Source organism: Onychomys torridus, chromosome 4, assembly GCF_903995425.1.
Source record: "Onychomys torridus chromosome 4, mOncTor1.1, whole genome shotgun sequence".
In the NCBI taxonomy this organism is placed as follows: domain Eukaryota; kingdom Metazoa; phylum Chordata; class Mammalia; order Rodentia; family Cricetidae; genus Onychomys; species Onychomys torridus.
Window position 1 is genome coordinate 132,093,883 of NC_050446.1, and position 16,563 is coordinate 132,110,445.

Sequence of the window (16,563 nt, forward strand, 5' to 3'; positions counted from 1 at the left end):
CCATCTTATTCCCTTGAGACAAAGCTTTAACTGAGCTTGTGGCTGGCTATTTTTCTGGCTAGATTGGCCAGCAAGGCCCAGTGATCTTCTCATCGCCGGTCTCCCCCCCCCCCAGTTCTGAGGTTACAGGCAAACCTAGCATGTTACCCCAGTGTCGGGGAATCTGAGGTCAAGTCTTCATGCTGGCTTGGCAAGCACCCTTACCCACGGAGCCATCTCCTGGGCTCCCCATAAACTTTTCCAAGTACATTTTAACTAAAAGGACTTTTTAATTCACAAGGAAATTGCTGCTCACAGACTAAAGAACTGAACTCAGGACGTAAGTAGTTTTGAGTCAACCGTTTCATCAAGAGAGACTTTCAGCTAAAAGAGGGAATTCATTCCCATAGAGACAGAAGCGGGTTCCTCCCTGTTGGGTAATCTAGATGCAATGGGATATGAAGAGGCTGAGGTCTCACTTAATGCTGTTTTGCATCATGTGATGCATAAGGAAAATATTTTGGTTCAGTTTCTGGAGTGGACTAGAGGAGTGCATGGATACAGTGGTTAAAATCAACAGAATTTACCACATGGGCCATGAGTCATTCTGAGTTTATAGATGAGATGTAGCCGGAGACAATGAACTCAATGGACTAGTGTTCTTGATCATCGGCTGAGTCATGGAGGAATCTCATGGAGATTTTTCTGAGGCTCTGAGTCCTTGTCAAGATTTCTCCAGAACAGAAGGCAGACCTGCCCAAAAGGCAGTGCTCAATGACCAAGAGCCTGGACTCAACCACTACATCTCTCCCTGAAAAACTCATGTTGCAGGCTTAAGAGCTGAGCCTGAATTCTGTCAGTGACCTTGACAGAGAGAGGCAAAATTCTTAAATGATAGCTCATGCCTGTAATGCCAATGCTGGAAAATCTGAGGCAGGAGGAGGATTGCTATGGGTTCAAGGCCAGTTGAGACTATATAGTGGGACAAAACAATAATATCCAAATATAAATCTTCTATCACATACCAATAAACATAATTTTCAGGGTTTTTTCCCAACATAGACCAATATGCAGATTTAAATTGTAATCAACAGTACATGCAAATTATCTAAGAAATGTGCAGGAAGTGATAAACCCTGTGTTGATGCTGGTACGTTTAGAGCTGATTTTTGATCTATGGCATGCCCTCTTGAGTTCCTCCACCGAATCTCACTGGCTTTGGTTTCATCCAGCCCTTGCCCTCATCTCTTTTAAAATTTATTTTCCTTATTAATTTATGTGTGGAAGGTATGTGCACAAGTGAAGTTGCCTATGGAGGTCAGATCTGATCCCTGGAACTGGAGTCACAGATAGTTGTGAGCTGAGTGACATGGGTGCTGGGAACCAAACTTGGGGCCTAAGCAAGAGCAGAAAGTGCTTGCTCTTAACCATGGAACTATCTCTCCAGCCCCCACTCTATCTTGTGTTTTAAAGATGAAAGAAATAGAAAAGGAAATGGCTTTCTCATGCACAATCCAGTTATCAAAACTATCTGGAATGAAGTGGATATGGTTATGTATTTCTAAAATTGTAAATCTTATCAAATACACCTACAGTTCAAACACAATGGAATGCAAATAGCTAAACTCAAATATGCTTTTAAGGATCAAACACACACTTGAATTTGAAGATTTAAAACAGAACAAAATGATGTAAAATATTGCATCAATAATTTGTTATTCTATGTTGAAATGACAATATCTTGAACATAAACATTTTAAAAATTAACTTCACTGTTTTAAGTTTTTCTCTTTCGTCATGACAGGACTTTCCCATGTAGCCCAGGTCATCCTCAAACTTGTAATCCTCCTGTCTCAACTTCCAAATGGTGCGATTGTATGCATGCACCAACATGGTCAGCTTGTGCTGCTGTTACTTGTTTGAGATCATGGTAATTAGCAAGTTTGAGGATCTGCCACAACAGAGAATTACCATTTCTTTTGTTTCCAATCATAAGCTCAAGCCCAGTTTAATAAAAGTTGCAAAGTCCAATTTTGGCCAAGTTTAGTGTTGAAAAACACATTCATTTTTGGTAGCAAAACACTGGGAAACTGTACACAAGCCTTGAGACTTTGTTGACTTTCACAGGTTGGTCCTTTCATCCTGAAACTGCTTCTCCAAGCAGTGATGCTTGACCACAGAAACCACTGCCAGTGTGTCCTCATGTTGCCCAGGGTGGACTTGTGGGAGAGCTGAGTCCTCTGAGGTAGGTGTAGAGATTTAGTTGGGGTGAGGGGCTCTCTTTTCAATAGTTTGATACAGTTCAAATGAAATTACATTTACTATGAAGCCTAGCTCAAACTCATTGTAAAGTGGGACTCATCTAGTGAACACATTAATGTTGATCTTTGATAAAGGCAAACAAGGATCATACATACATTTATTTATTTACCAGGATGGCCTTGAACTCAGAGATCCACCTGCCCTTGTATATAACCAATTCTTTATCTCACCATCCACTTGTCTGTTTTTCCTAATGGATTTTTTTGCCTTAATCTCTGACAATATAGCCTTTTATTATCTGGTATATTTATATTGCTCCTTTTTGATTCATTAGTTGACTTACTAGGCACTCATATCTGCTTGTTCTTTTTTATACACAATACAGAACATTTAAGGATATGAACTTTCCTCTGAATATGGCTTTGGCTGCATCCAAAATATTGCTGTCGTAGATTGCTACCTAAATAAGCTAAAGTTAAGGTTTTGTTATGTCCTTGATCTAAACATCATTGAGGAAAATACGTTTTAAAATTTCCCACTGCAGCTACCTATTGACTAGAAAAAGGTTATGTTTCGATAAATTTACACAAACACTGTATGGTCGTAAGTGAGAATCAGAATGATGCACACAGCACTGGAAATGGATGTCCTGGCATAGGCGAAGAAAGACACAACTTCATGGAACGTCCTTCTGGAGCTGTATCCCTGGCTGCTGTGGTGGTGTCCTCTGCAAAAGGGTATTGGCTGTGATGCAGGGCAGGGAACCCTCTGGAGGTGGCCTGGAGGGTGCATATCTGTGAAAGTCTACTCTGGTGTGCAAAGACTATATTGCACTATGTGGTGCACAGACACATACCAGCTCCTTAAAGGTGAAGATCTGTCCTTACGAGCATCACAAGGCATCTAAGGCACCTGTGTTAGTTGCTTCCTGCATGATGGTGACCAAACATCAACAAGAAATGACTTGAGGAAAGGTTTGTGTTGACACTACTGTCCATCATGGCTCTCTGCTGTGACTTCTTAGCTCACATCCTAGTGAAACTGAAGCAGAGACCATACAGGGAACAGAGATGGCCTGTGACTCTCAACTCAAGACCCAAGTGATTTACAGTCGCCAGTGAGGCTCCACCCCCAAAGATTCCAAAGCTTCTTAGAACAGCACCACCACTTGGGCTCCAAGTATTCAAACACATAAGCTCATGGGGGATGTTTCACAACAACCCATACTGGCATCATTGGCAGACTCCAGCATATCATTTACCTCCTTTCTGGAGTTTGTGAACATTTTCTCCCCAGCTGGAGTAATTGCCTCTATGGGCTCCCCAGGAGGGTCTTGTCCTTCCTCCTCTTCACCCTGACCTAGGCTCCAGAAGTTTGGGTGGATTTAAATACTCACTGCTCACAGGGAAGCTGCAGAGCATCCCAGCTCTGGGGCAGGGGCGAGGGTTGGGGCTTATGATTAGTCTCAGCCAGTTTTAATGGCTTCCTTCCTTGTTCTGCATCTAAGCCCGTCTGGCATTCTTTCCATAAACTCTGATGATTCAAAGTGGAAAGGTGACATCACTGGTTCAATCTGATCAGAGAAGAAAGATAGCTATTCCCAGGGATGGGAAACTGAGCCTTCTACCTTAACTGCTCTGGCTCCCAACAGCTGGCCTGAAGATGGGGGATAGTACCCTGGAAGACAGACTGAAGGCAAAGGGTCCTTTAAAATAGGACCACCTCTACCTACCTTCTCTGATCTCCTGGAGGCGCACCCATATACCAACTCCAGTTTTATAAAAAGATTTACTATATTTTTAATTGTGCATATGAATATGTGTCTGTATATGAGTGTGTGCACATGAGTATAGTGTCCATAGAGGTCAAAAGAAGGTATTGGATCCTCTGAAAGTGGAGTGACAGGCAGCTGTGAGCTTCCTGACACGGCTTCTGGGAACTGAACTCTGCTCCTCTGGGAGAGCACCCAATGCCCTTAACCACTGAGCCAGCTCTCCAGTTCCATTTTGAGCTTTGCAGCTTTCCTTTTCCTTGAGTTCCTGGTTTCATCCCTCCAAGGGAGGATTTCTGCTTGTTGTGGCCAAATGCTCCACCTGTGAACCAAGTGGGAATTCCACCCGGAGGTTGTTCCATGGGCCAAGGGATGAGGCGTCTCCTTTGGAGTGTTTGGATTCATCCTTATTATGGGACACCCACTGCCTCCATCTCCTCACCTGCTTATTTGACCTATGGAATCTGAAAGGAACACTGAAGGCTGGTGCCGAAACTGTGGCTTGACAAAACACACATGTTGCGTTAGAGCTTTCCTCTGGGGGAACTAACCAGACGGTTAAGTTCCTACCCATCATGTCTTCTTGGGTTGTGGGTTTAACGAGGTTGGACTCTGCTCACCCCGCTGGTAGGCTGGTGGTGTACAGTCATCCTGCTCTCCCTGAGGAGAACACGCTCACTCTGCCCTGAGTCCCTCCTCATTGCCCACTCATCCTCTCTCACTTCCTACTCCTTTGGGACTTTGGGGCATGTCTCTGACTGCGTGTCAGCTCTGAGGACTCTGCCTCCTGTGAGACCCACTTTGCCATCCCATCTGACTTCTGTTCACCCTGTTTTTGTGGTTGATAGTGTTTTGGTTTTTGCTTTATTGAATTCACCTTTCCTTCTCTCCGTATTTCCCTGGACTTGGATATTTGAGTACAATTTACCTTGAAGGGCTACACCAATATCTCTAACCCTGGATGCATCTGTTACCATCCACACTGCTCAGTGGCTGATGTCTAGCCTGCTGCCCCTGCCCAGGCTAGCCCTCTAGTAGCTTCCTACAGAATAAACACTGCTCAGCTGTACTCCCTCATCCCTGGACAGTCTCCTCTGTGAAACTGGTCAGCCTGCCACTGTAGATGCCTCTCCCTTCGCTGTGTCTCTCTATACCAGCCCCACAGGGGTGGGACGTACCTTCCTCTCACAGCCTGCTGTGGCTGGCCCAGCACCCCACCCCGCCTCCCGGGTTAAAGGAGATCTGGAGTTTCAGCTCCAAGACAGCAGTGTTTTGTCTTCATTTATACAATTTTGCCACAGAGTGAGCTGAGGATAGTCATGTAGTCTCAAGACAGATGCAGCTGGGGCTGGAGAGATGCCCTGGGAGTAAGAGCGCTTACTGCTCCTGTAGAGGAACTGAGTTCAGTTCCCAGCACCACACTGGGCAACTTATGACTACCTATAACTCTGGCTCCAAAAGAGCTAAGCACCCCCAACATGTGCACAATCCCACACAGACTATATGTACATAATTTTAAAAAATATTTTGGGATATTTGACTGTGAAACTCTGTTTCCATGGTGACTTTATATCCCATAAAACTGACAACCTAGATGACCCATCAAACCTTATTGTCACCTCTGCCCTAGTCTCTCTCTCTCTCTCTCCCTCCCTTCCTCCCTCTTTCTCTCTGTATCTCTATCTGTCTCTGTCTGTCTCTCTCCCTCTTCCTCCCTTTCTCTCTGTATCTCTGTCTGTCTCTGTCTCTATCACACACACACACACACACACACACACACACACACACACACACACACACAGCACTGTGATCACTCTCTTTATATCGGCTCAGGAGTCGGCTGCTCAGAGTGAGACCCCTCACACTGTCATGACAGACCACCAAGGTCATGGTCCTCTGAATGTACCTGGCACCCCTCCCCCCTCTGTCACCTTCACCAGTTTCATCTTAGGTGACAGCTCTGAGGATGCTCCTTCCACTAAAGCATCTCCCTTTCACCATTCCCTGCCTTTCTCACCCACCGCACCTCGGGCTGTGCCTGGCACACATTAGGTGAGTTCAGTTGCTTTGTATGCATGTGCTCTGAATTTGGCTTGATGCATCCAGAGTCCAGAGTCTGGATGGATGGTTCTCAACCTTCCAAATGCTGCTAGCCTTTAAAACAGTAACTAATTTTGTGGTGACTTCCAACCATAGAATTATTTCGTTGCTACTTCATAACTGCAATTTTCCTACAGTTATGAATTGTAATGTAAATATATGATACACAGGATATCTGATATTCGATCCCCCCAAAGGGGTCATAATCCACACCCCTTTGATCAGGTTGAGAACCCCTTATCCAGACCAAGATCCACCTCCTCCAGGTAAGCTGCTATGAATCCATGCAGGGCCTGTTCTCCATTCTCTTCTTTCCCAACTGTGAGACTTCAGTCTGAGAACTCTGGATGGAACCATGGAAGCCCCTGAAGAAGAGGGAACACAGGCCAGGACAGCACCTCTCAAGTGCTGCCTGTTTGTGGTCAGGGCGAGGAACTGCAACCAGAAGACTTTGGCAAAGCTGAGTTCTTCCTCCCCAGCTGGTTTCCAGCTGTCCTTCTAGGTGATGCTCCCAAAGTCACTCACTACACATTGTGACACATTTAAATGCCCCCACTTCATTTCACATCACCAGGAAAATTACACACACACATAAATACAGCAGTTGTACCCACACACATACATACATGAGCTGTTGGCTCAATTGCAAGCCAACAGCCACAACCTTCCAGCATCCTCAGGTTTGGGACAGGTTTGAGGTTGGCTCGTTTGCAGGGAGATGTTCTAGTTTGCTTTCTATTTCTGTGTCTGAAAAACAAAAACAAAAAACAAAAAAAACCACCATGAGCAAAAGCAACCTGGTGGGGAAAGGGTTTATTGTCTCCTTACAGGTGCCGTGAAGGGAAGCCATGGCAGGAGCTGAAGCAGAAGCCAGCTGGAGCACCTTCACAGCTCTTTACAGCTCATTCAAAAAGCCTTTTCATACAATCCCAAGACCGGGTGCCCAAGAGTGGCACTGCCCACAGTGGCCCAGACCCTCCCATAACAATCATAATTGATACCAAATAATCGAGAAAACGCTTCCCCAAGACTTTCCCACAGGCCAGTCTGATGGAGGCATTTTCTCAATTGAGGTTCTCTCTTCTCAGATGACCCTAACTTGTGTCAACAAAACCTATCCAACACAGAGACCCAGCAGTGAGGGAAGACATGATCCCTCTATCGTGGTTCATGTTTGTGGGAAGCAGACCTAGATCCATAAATCCAGGAAGGCACCGAGCCTGTTACCCCAGCGTAAAACCAGCCACTGTGCACACCAAGCCATGGCATCCCAAGCAGCCACTCCACACTTTTCAGACCATAGGAGACTGACTCTTGGCTGGAATTCCCTGAGAAGAGAAACCAGATCCAGGGCTCACAGCCCAGGCTGAAAATTCAAACTGATCCTGTTCTGTTTCTTGCATGTCTTTAACCAAATCAAACTCATGCTAATCATGAGAGCGTGTGAGACAGTGAGAACAGCCTTCCGACAGTGAGTGCATCTCATTCAGTGAATACTGGATAATATTAGACCCAGAGGCATCCCGAAAGACTCTGTAATGTGTATGCACTAATGGATTCTCCCCTACACAAATCTCATCTCCCCCACCATTGAGAGTGAGTGCCAGGACAATGCCTAGTAAATTTCCGGCCCAGCACCCAATCTCCTTCCTCCCCAAGAACACCCAAGGCTGCATTTGGGCAACATAGGTCCAAATGTGGCTCATGATACACTCAAGCTTGACTTTGCTTCTGAGAGTCCCACTTTCACAGTCTTCTTTGCAGCAAGAAACAGTCACACAATTCTCAGTTGAAGCCTAACAGTAGCTTTTCTGGGAAAGATTCCTTTTTTCCCCTAATAAGTGAATCACGTGATGAGCACTTTCTTTCTTTACTCTTCATATCTTGAACTCAGATGTGATGTCTGGAGCTGTGGCCATTATTGTAAAATCATGAAGCAACATGCATAAGGAAGGAAGTCAATATGCCGAAGATGATGAAACAAAGTGAAAGCTGGATCTGAGGACATGATTGACATCTGGGCCCAGAAGCAACAACCCGCTGTCCCAAGGCCTGGCAGTGTGAAGAACCCAGAGCAGATGCAATGTCTGCAAGCCATAGCAGAATGATTCCCTGAGGCTCTGCTTCTTGTAGTCAGTATGAAACAGCTCTCAGCTCAGGGACATTCCCCAGAATGGCTCATCCCTCCCAGGACACAGAAGCCGGGTTAGAAGGCAGACACCTGGATCTGCCTAGGCAACAGGTGAATCCCTAACACAGGATCAAGAAGGCTGATCAGCCTGGGGTCTGTCTGCCTCTCCAGGCTCTGCATTGTACCAAGCTGATGGAAGATTCTGGGGCAAATAGGTAAACTGCTGTGAGCCTGATTCCCCACCAAGATTCATGAGTAGAAACACAGCCAACCCTGGGACCCAGAGGCAATCCCCGGGAAGCTGTGGCCTCCCTGACTCCCATCATCCAACTGCGGAGCTCACTAGCACTGTGGGGTGAGGGAGGACATGCTGAAATAATGGAACTGCTGTTGTGATAAACAGGATGACCTCCAAAGAGCAGACGAGCCCCACATGCATGATGACCAGGATGTCTTCCACACACAAGCCACCAAAATCACTTTGTCCTCTGTGTTCCATGTGGCATTCTAGGCTGGAAGGAAAGAATTCCTGAACCCCCCCACCCCTTTCCAATCTCAAACCCTCTCCTTAGCCTTCATTCTGGTCATGAGTACTGACACTCACCCTGTCAGATGACATGACCTATGACCTCATCCAGGCATCAAGTGAAGTGTCTCTCTTTCTCACTGTGCCCCAAATACCCGATGAACATAGGTGCAAAAATTCTAAATAAAATTCAAGCAAATTTTCCTAAAATATGCAAACACATGAATATTGAACAATACACTAATAAATGATGAATTAGGTCATTAAAACTCAGAAAAGAAGGTTAAAAATTTTTAGAATCAAATAAAATATAATTTACTGGAATTTGAAGACATTAAAAAATGTCACACATACAAAATTACAAGCCAAATTCAACAGCATAATTAAAAAAAATCAAATATCAGAATTGAGTTAGTTTCATTCCAGGATATAAGGATGGTTCAATATACATAAATCAATCAAGACTACATAAACTTAGGGGAAAAAAAATCACATGGTCATCTCAATAGCTTCAGAAAACTGACAAAGTTCACATCCCAGCATGATAAAACTGCATGAAGAAACTAGAAAGAAAGAAAAGCCAGGCAGTGGTGGCACACGCCTGTAATCCCAGCACTCGGGAGGCAGAGGCAGGTGGATCTCTGTGAGTTCAAGGCCAGCCTGGTCTACCAAGCGAGTTCCAGGAAAGGCGCAAAGCTACACAGAGAAACCCTGTCTCAAAAAACCAAAAAAAAAAAAAAAAAAGAAAAGCCTTCAATGTGATAGAGGCTAACATAGCAAACATGTACCTAGCATTATACTTATTACAGGAAGCATTTTCTCTGAAGTCAGTAGCAAACAAGGGCGTCTACTCTCTCCCATTATTCAATATAGTGCTTGAAGGCTTAGCCAAAGCAATAAGGTAAGATAAAGAAATGAAAGGGATAAAAATAGAAAAAGAGCAAGTGAAATCATCCCAATTCACAGATGTCTTGATCCTGTACTTAAAAGACCCTAAAGATTCCACCAGAAAATCCTTAGATCTGACACATACTTTCAGCAAAGTAGCAGAATAAAAATCAAGATACAAAAATCAGTAACTTTTCTATGCACCAATAACAAGCTGGCCAAGAATGAAACCAGAAGTTTAGATATTATTTTCAGAAATCTAACACAAATAAAATATCTAATTAGGTGAAATACCTCCACAACAAAAACTTTAAGTCAGTGAAGAAGGAAATTAAGAAAGACACTGCAAAATGGAAAGATCTCCCTTGTTCATGCATCAGCAAAATTAACATCATGGAAATGGCTACATTGCTGAAAGCGATGAATGGATGCAACACAACCCTTACAAAAATGTCAACATCATTCTTCACAGAAATAGAAAAAAAACAGTCCTAAGATTCACAAGGAGCATGAACCACCCAAATAATCAAAAGAACCCTAAGTAGAAAGAACGATGCCATGGGTGCCTCAATGCCCAATTTCAAATCATACTACAGAGCCGTAGTAACAAGAGTGTAGCCCAGCGAAACATAGGTGAAGGAAGTAGAATAGAGGACCCAGAAACAAACCCATTCAGGTAGAGCTACCTGGTTTTCAATGGAGCTGTCAGAACACATGCTGAAGAGAAGCAAACCTGCTCAACAAATTATACTGGGACCCCTGAATGTCTGCAAAGGAATAAAAAAACTTAATGTGAGAGCTGGAACCATGAAACTTGAGGAAATCACCTCAAAATGTAGATGAAGCAAGGGCTGTCCTTAAAAGATTCCCACATCTCGGGAAATAAAAGAAAACATTAACTAATGAGATTTAATTTAATTGCATCAAATTAAAAGCGTTTACACAGTAAAGGAAATAGTTACCAGAGTGAAAAGTCTTAGAGGGTAGCAGAAAGTCTTTGCCAACTAAACATCTGATAGATAATTAGCATCAAGAATATACAAAGATCTCAAAACATTAAACACCCCCAAAATAACCCGAATCATCTAATAAACAAAAGAGTCAATGAATTGAACATAACATTTCTCCAAAAAAAAGAAAGAAAGAAAAAAGAAAAAATGAAGAAATACATACAGAGCCAATTGTGATGATGCACACCTTTAATCCCAGGTCTTGGGAGGCAGAGGCAGGCACTGTGAGTTCAAGGACAGCTTGGTCTACAGTGAAAGTTCTAGGACAACCAGGGCAACATAGAGATCCTATTTCAAAAACAAACAAAGAAAGAAGTGCACATTGTCAATAAACACATGAAGAGTATGAAACATCCTTAGCTATCAAGGGAAGGGAAATCAAAACTGTATTGAGATTCCATTTCACTCTAGTCAGAATGGCTGTCATGAAGAAAACAAAGGGCAAGAGTCAGTGAGCATGGTAGGGTGTAAGGAACTTGCACTGATTATTTTTAACTTGACAAAACCTAGACTCACCTGGGAAAGGAGTCTCAAATGGGCTTTCTAGATCAGGCTGGACTGTAGAGATGTCTGTGGGGATTGTTTTGATTGTTAATGTAGGAAGACCCAGTCCAATGTGGGTGGCAATATCCTCTACTCAGGACCCCAAACTGTGTAAGAGTGGAAAAAACTTGCTGAGGCACACCCAGCAAGCAAGAAAGGATCCATACATCCTTTTTTTCTCTGCTTTGGACTGTGGCTGTGAAGGAACTAGCTGTTTGACTTCCTGCCTTGACTTTCTATCAGTGATGGACAGTAATCTGGAATTGTGAGCCAATAAAACCTGAGAGAACTACCATTTAATCCAACTGTACTATTCAATCATATACCTAAAGGTCTCCCAGTCTACAGTCCACAGAGATGCTCAGACAGCCATCTTTAATGTGGCTTTTGTCATTTTAATCAAGGTACAAGGGGACTCAACCTAGATGTCCATCAACAAGGGAGTGGATAAAAGAAATGTAATGTATACACAAGGAATGCAATTCAGCCACCATGAAAATGCAATTATGCAGGAAAATGAATGAAGCTGAAGGTCATTGAGTTGCATGGAATAAGGCAGACGCAGAAACACCAAGACAACATTTGCAAAATCTAGGCTGAAAATACAGAAAAGCAGAGGGGCTACCATTTGTTGGGAGGAAGAGGAGCAGCAGGAAGTAAGGAGGGGCAAGATGGGGTGATGAAAAGTGAGTATGAGTTAAATGGGTGATGTTCAAGTATGGAAATTATATAACCTGTTTCTGCTACTATAACATGAATCTTAAAGGGTCTTATTAAGAAAATCAAACCTGAGGCCAGTTATTGGGGTGAACGCTGGAAGATCAGAGAAGCAGAACAAGCCACAGCTACCTGACCTTGCCAATTCCTCAGCTGATCCTGTTTCCTCAGACTGGAAGTTTCTGAGTCCGTATCCAAAATGAATCTCAGCTGAACTGCTGCTAAAAGCCTAAAAGCTTATCCAGCTAGTTCCTGGTCCTCATGCCTTATATACCTTTCTGCTTCCTACCATCACTTCCTGGGATTAAAGGCTCTTGTAACCACACCTGGCTGTTTCCAGTGTGGCTTTGAGCTCACAGAGATCCAAATAGATCTCTGCCTCTGGAATGCTAGGATTAAAGGTGTGAGTGCCACCATTTTCTGGCCTCTATGTCTATCTAGTGGCTGTTCTGTCCTCTGATCCCCGATAAGTTTATTAGGGTGCACACTATTTTAGGGAACACAATATCACCACACACTATACCAATTTTCAAGGTTTGCTTAGAAAAGGAATAAACAATAAGCAGCCCAGAAGCACCAGACATGGTCAAGTTTACTCTTCAGGATTTTGAGAGAAAAACAACTGGCTGCTTCAGATGTGGAGAACTTTAGGTGGTTGTGACTGTCCCAGCATAACCAAAAGAAAGTCTAAGTTCTAAGCTCTCAGTGGCCTGAAGCTATCACTGCGCCCACTCATCACTTCGACCATCGAGGTGGATTAGGGAATGGAGCCTTCCGAGGAGATACTAGAGAGTCTCCTGTCACCCCAAACATAGGAACTCCAAGGAAAATCCAGAATGCTTTAGGTAGGCAAACCAGACTGTGTGGGCTGTAGGTTATGGCCAGTAATGCTCGCTTCTCCAGGAGGGAGAGGTCACACAGGTCACTGGAATGCACTTAAATGATCAAAATTTGGATGGGGATGGGGAAGATGGCTCAGCCTGTAAAGTGCTTGCTTGCCACTCAGTCACAAGGACATGAGTTTAATCCCCAGAACCCACCTAAAAATGCCAAGCATCAAGGTCTGCACTTGAAATCTCAGTGCTGGGGAGACAGAGAGGAGAGGATCCCTAGCTAGCCAAGCCTGTTTGATAAGCTCCAGGTTCATTGAGACACCTTGTCTCAAAGGAGGTAAATGACACCCAAGATTGTCCTCTATCTTCAACACGTACACACATGTGTGAACATGCACACACATATTTTTAAAAGGAACAAAGCCAAGAGTGATTTGGCAATGCTATCTTGAAGCCCACCAGCCACCAGGGCACTTCCAGACACAATAGCAATGGACGCCCTTGCACATATGTCTAACATTTCCTTCACTTCCCACAAGAGACATTTCCTGCCCCTCATAGACAGTCATCTAGGCTGATTCTCTGCCTTGGCTCTTGGGAATCATGTCCCATGTCAGAGATCTCTGTGACCTGCTGATTAGCACTGTGTAAATAACCAGGAACATTACAAGTAGATCATCTAATATTTTATATTTCATTTTTGAAAACCATTTATATAGATTTCCTTGCTGACATCACCTGCTTTGGCCACTTGACTTCAGGCTGCTGTCACTACCCGCACCTATTCTGAGGAAAACCAAGGAGAGAACTGCCTTATACTGCCCCCCAAAGCCAGCCTATACAGCTCCAGACCCCACAGAGGGGTGTTCCACAGACCACAAGGTGGGTGATCTCCATAAGACATGGGGGTGCTTCCCCATATCAGAGAGGGTTGTTTCCTCAGACCACATGGTCAGGTGCTTCTGAGTGTGGTGTGGAGGTGCAAGTTTCCAAGAAGTGCAGTGCTCCCAAGAAGCACTGTGCTCAGCCAGTTATGGGGAGGATCATTAGGAAGAAGACAGGACAGGCTCTCGCCCAAGCAGGTGGCAAAGGACGCCCCAGCCTGCCGCCAAGTGCTGGCTGTGGATTACTCCGTCTGAACTCTGAATTGGTGATTGATGAATTTTCATCAAGCAGCATTCAGATGAAAGGATTTTATTGGAATGAATCAAATGTTCAAGGGAGACGGTACGTACCCAGTGTCACTTGGAACAGAACCTGCCAGCCAGGCAGGAAATAGCAGGAGGCAGGTGTTGAGCTGTGTTCCCATGAGACCTCACATAGACCTCCCTCAGAGCAGCTGTCACCCTGTGTGGCCTTGAGTGAGCGACAAGTTTGTCTCCCACCAACCTGTGACCTCAGGAAGCAGGGCCATCTTCCTGCTCTGGAGTTCCATGGATGTTCAATGCAGAGCATGGGGCCAGAGGTGCTAGAGACATGCAAGAAGGGGAGGGAGAGAGGAAAGGAAGGGAAGAGGAGAAAGGGGGGACCAAGGGGAAGGAGAGGGAGATAGAACGAAGGGGCGATGGAGAGGTGAGGACCAGGGCTGGAAGGGGAAGAGAGCCAGGCAAAGCGGTCTTCCTATAGACCTAGCAATGCAGCCATGCCCCTGCCCTTAGCAGGAAGCTCCCGACGCTCACAGACAGCCCTCCCATGGCTGCATTTTCTTTCACCTTTCTGAAGACAAAATTGGCCCTTTCTGAGGGATGGGTCCCTCAGCAGCAGCATGGTGGAACGGCCAAGGTGTCCGGGTCACATACTCTGACCTCCAGGTGACCTCACTCACATCCTTTGCAAACTGTGGCTGACATTGCTCCTGTCTTGATCATTCGGAGAATGGATGTGCAGAGAGTCATATGATGCTCAGATCTGGATACCTGGGGGCACCATGAGAAGTGGGGAGCCCCATGGTCATCAAATCCCTGGCATCCCTGACCTGGAGACACCAGAGCAGCCACAATGCCACCTCCTCCTCTTGGGGACTTGGCATCATTTCTGTCTCAGAAAGAACATTTGTGGAGGCCATCAGGGTGGGCTAGGGCCAGGTCAGCCTCATAAGGCTGGGAAATGTCCTTTGTTCTTTTTGGAGGTGGCTTGTCACTCACTCTGAGAGCCGGCTTCTGGATCTTGTCACTGTCTACTGCCTGGTTCCGCAGCAACTCCTCTCCTTGCCCAGATCCTACTGGGGAAAGGAAAAGGCCTAAGATCTGTTCTGCTCTTAGGAAGGAAGACCAAACATCTGTTAATGTCCTTCAAGGGGCCAAGAGTCTATCTTGACTGGCAGTTGACCTTGGTGGTATCATCCACAGGATTCTGACTTTCAGAGTCATGAAGGAGACATGAGTTAAAGAGTAGTAGACTTTTCCTTTTGCAGTAACAGAAAGGCCACTAAGGCCAGGAATGTCACAGGGGAGTCTGCATGGAGCCCCTGTGAGGCCACTGTATGAAGCCTGGATTGCATGGAAGACCTCATGATGTTGGAGATGCCAGAGTTATGAGACATCTTCCAAGGAGTGCAGCAGACAGAGTATGAAACCAGCCCCAAAGAGGGAAGTGTGCTACAGGTCCCAAAGCAGCAAGGGCCAGGCTGTCTACACCCTTTGACATCAGACTTGGAGATACAGTATATGGAGTTTCTATACTGTTGCTTTTTCTCTTCTCTGGTCCAGTATTTCCTCACTTGGCCCCCTATGTCTATTCTAGGCCACTGCATATTGGAAATATGTAATTGATTTTGTGGGTTTACAGGGGATCACAGTTAAAAAGCTTGTGTTGAGTCTTAGAAAAGACATTGGACTTTGGACTTTTAAACACTGTTGAGACTGAGAGAGTGTGGGAACTTTTGAAGTTAGACTAAAGTTATTTTGCATTATGTGGCGGTAAGTCTATGGGAACCAGGGTGTGGAATGCTTGTGCTTCAAGATGTGAACTTTCAGCTCTCAGCTTCCATCCCCAAATATCATGTCTACTGCCTGCTATCCCCAGCATCATAAACCCTAACCTTCTGGAATTTTAGCCCCAAATAAACTCCTTATTTTGTAAGTTGCTTTGGTTATGGCATTTTATCACAGTGATAGAAAAGTAGCAATTATAGCCATGGCTAAATCAGACCCTGTCTCAAAATAAAAAGTGAACGAGGAGCTGAGGAATCATCTTAGTGGCTGAGCACTTAATTCACATGGCAAGCCTCTGTGTTCAGTCTTCAGTCTGGGTTAACAACAAAAAGAAAGACTTGTGTAAGATGCTGCTCAGTTAGTGGAGGCAGAGAAAGAAGTCTCTGGAAACAAAGAGAAAAATGTTACCACCATGACTGCCGTTTCTCAGGGCAGACTCATAACTGCTTTAAACATGAGTAGTTCAATTACAATGACCAAAAACAAACTGCCCAAATGGATATGAGACAGGAGCCAATCGGGCAATAAATGGCATATTAGAAGTACGTCTTAAATTTAAAACATGCTGGGACCCAATTCTTAAAAAAGCCTCCAAGAACCATATTAATTTCAGGCAAAGCCAACTTCACAAGAAGGAAGATTATCACCAGAAAAAGCAGCATTACGTAATGTTAGAATAGATCAGTTCTCCAAGAAGTGCAGTAGTCCTGAACGCGCGTGCCGCAGCAGAGCACCGGGAAACATGTGGTAAAGGCGGACAGAGCTGGGAGGGGAGATGAACAATTCCACTTGTACAGTCAGAGACTTTACACTCTGTGTCACTAACTGATAAATCAAGCAGGCAGGAAATCAATAAGGACATGGCTGACT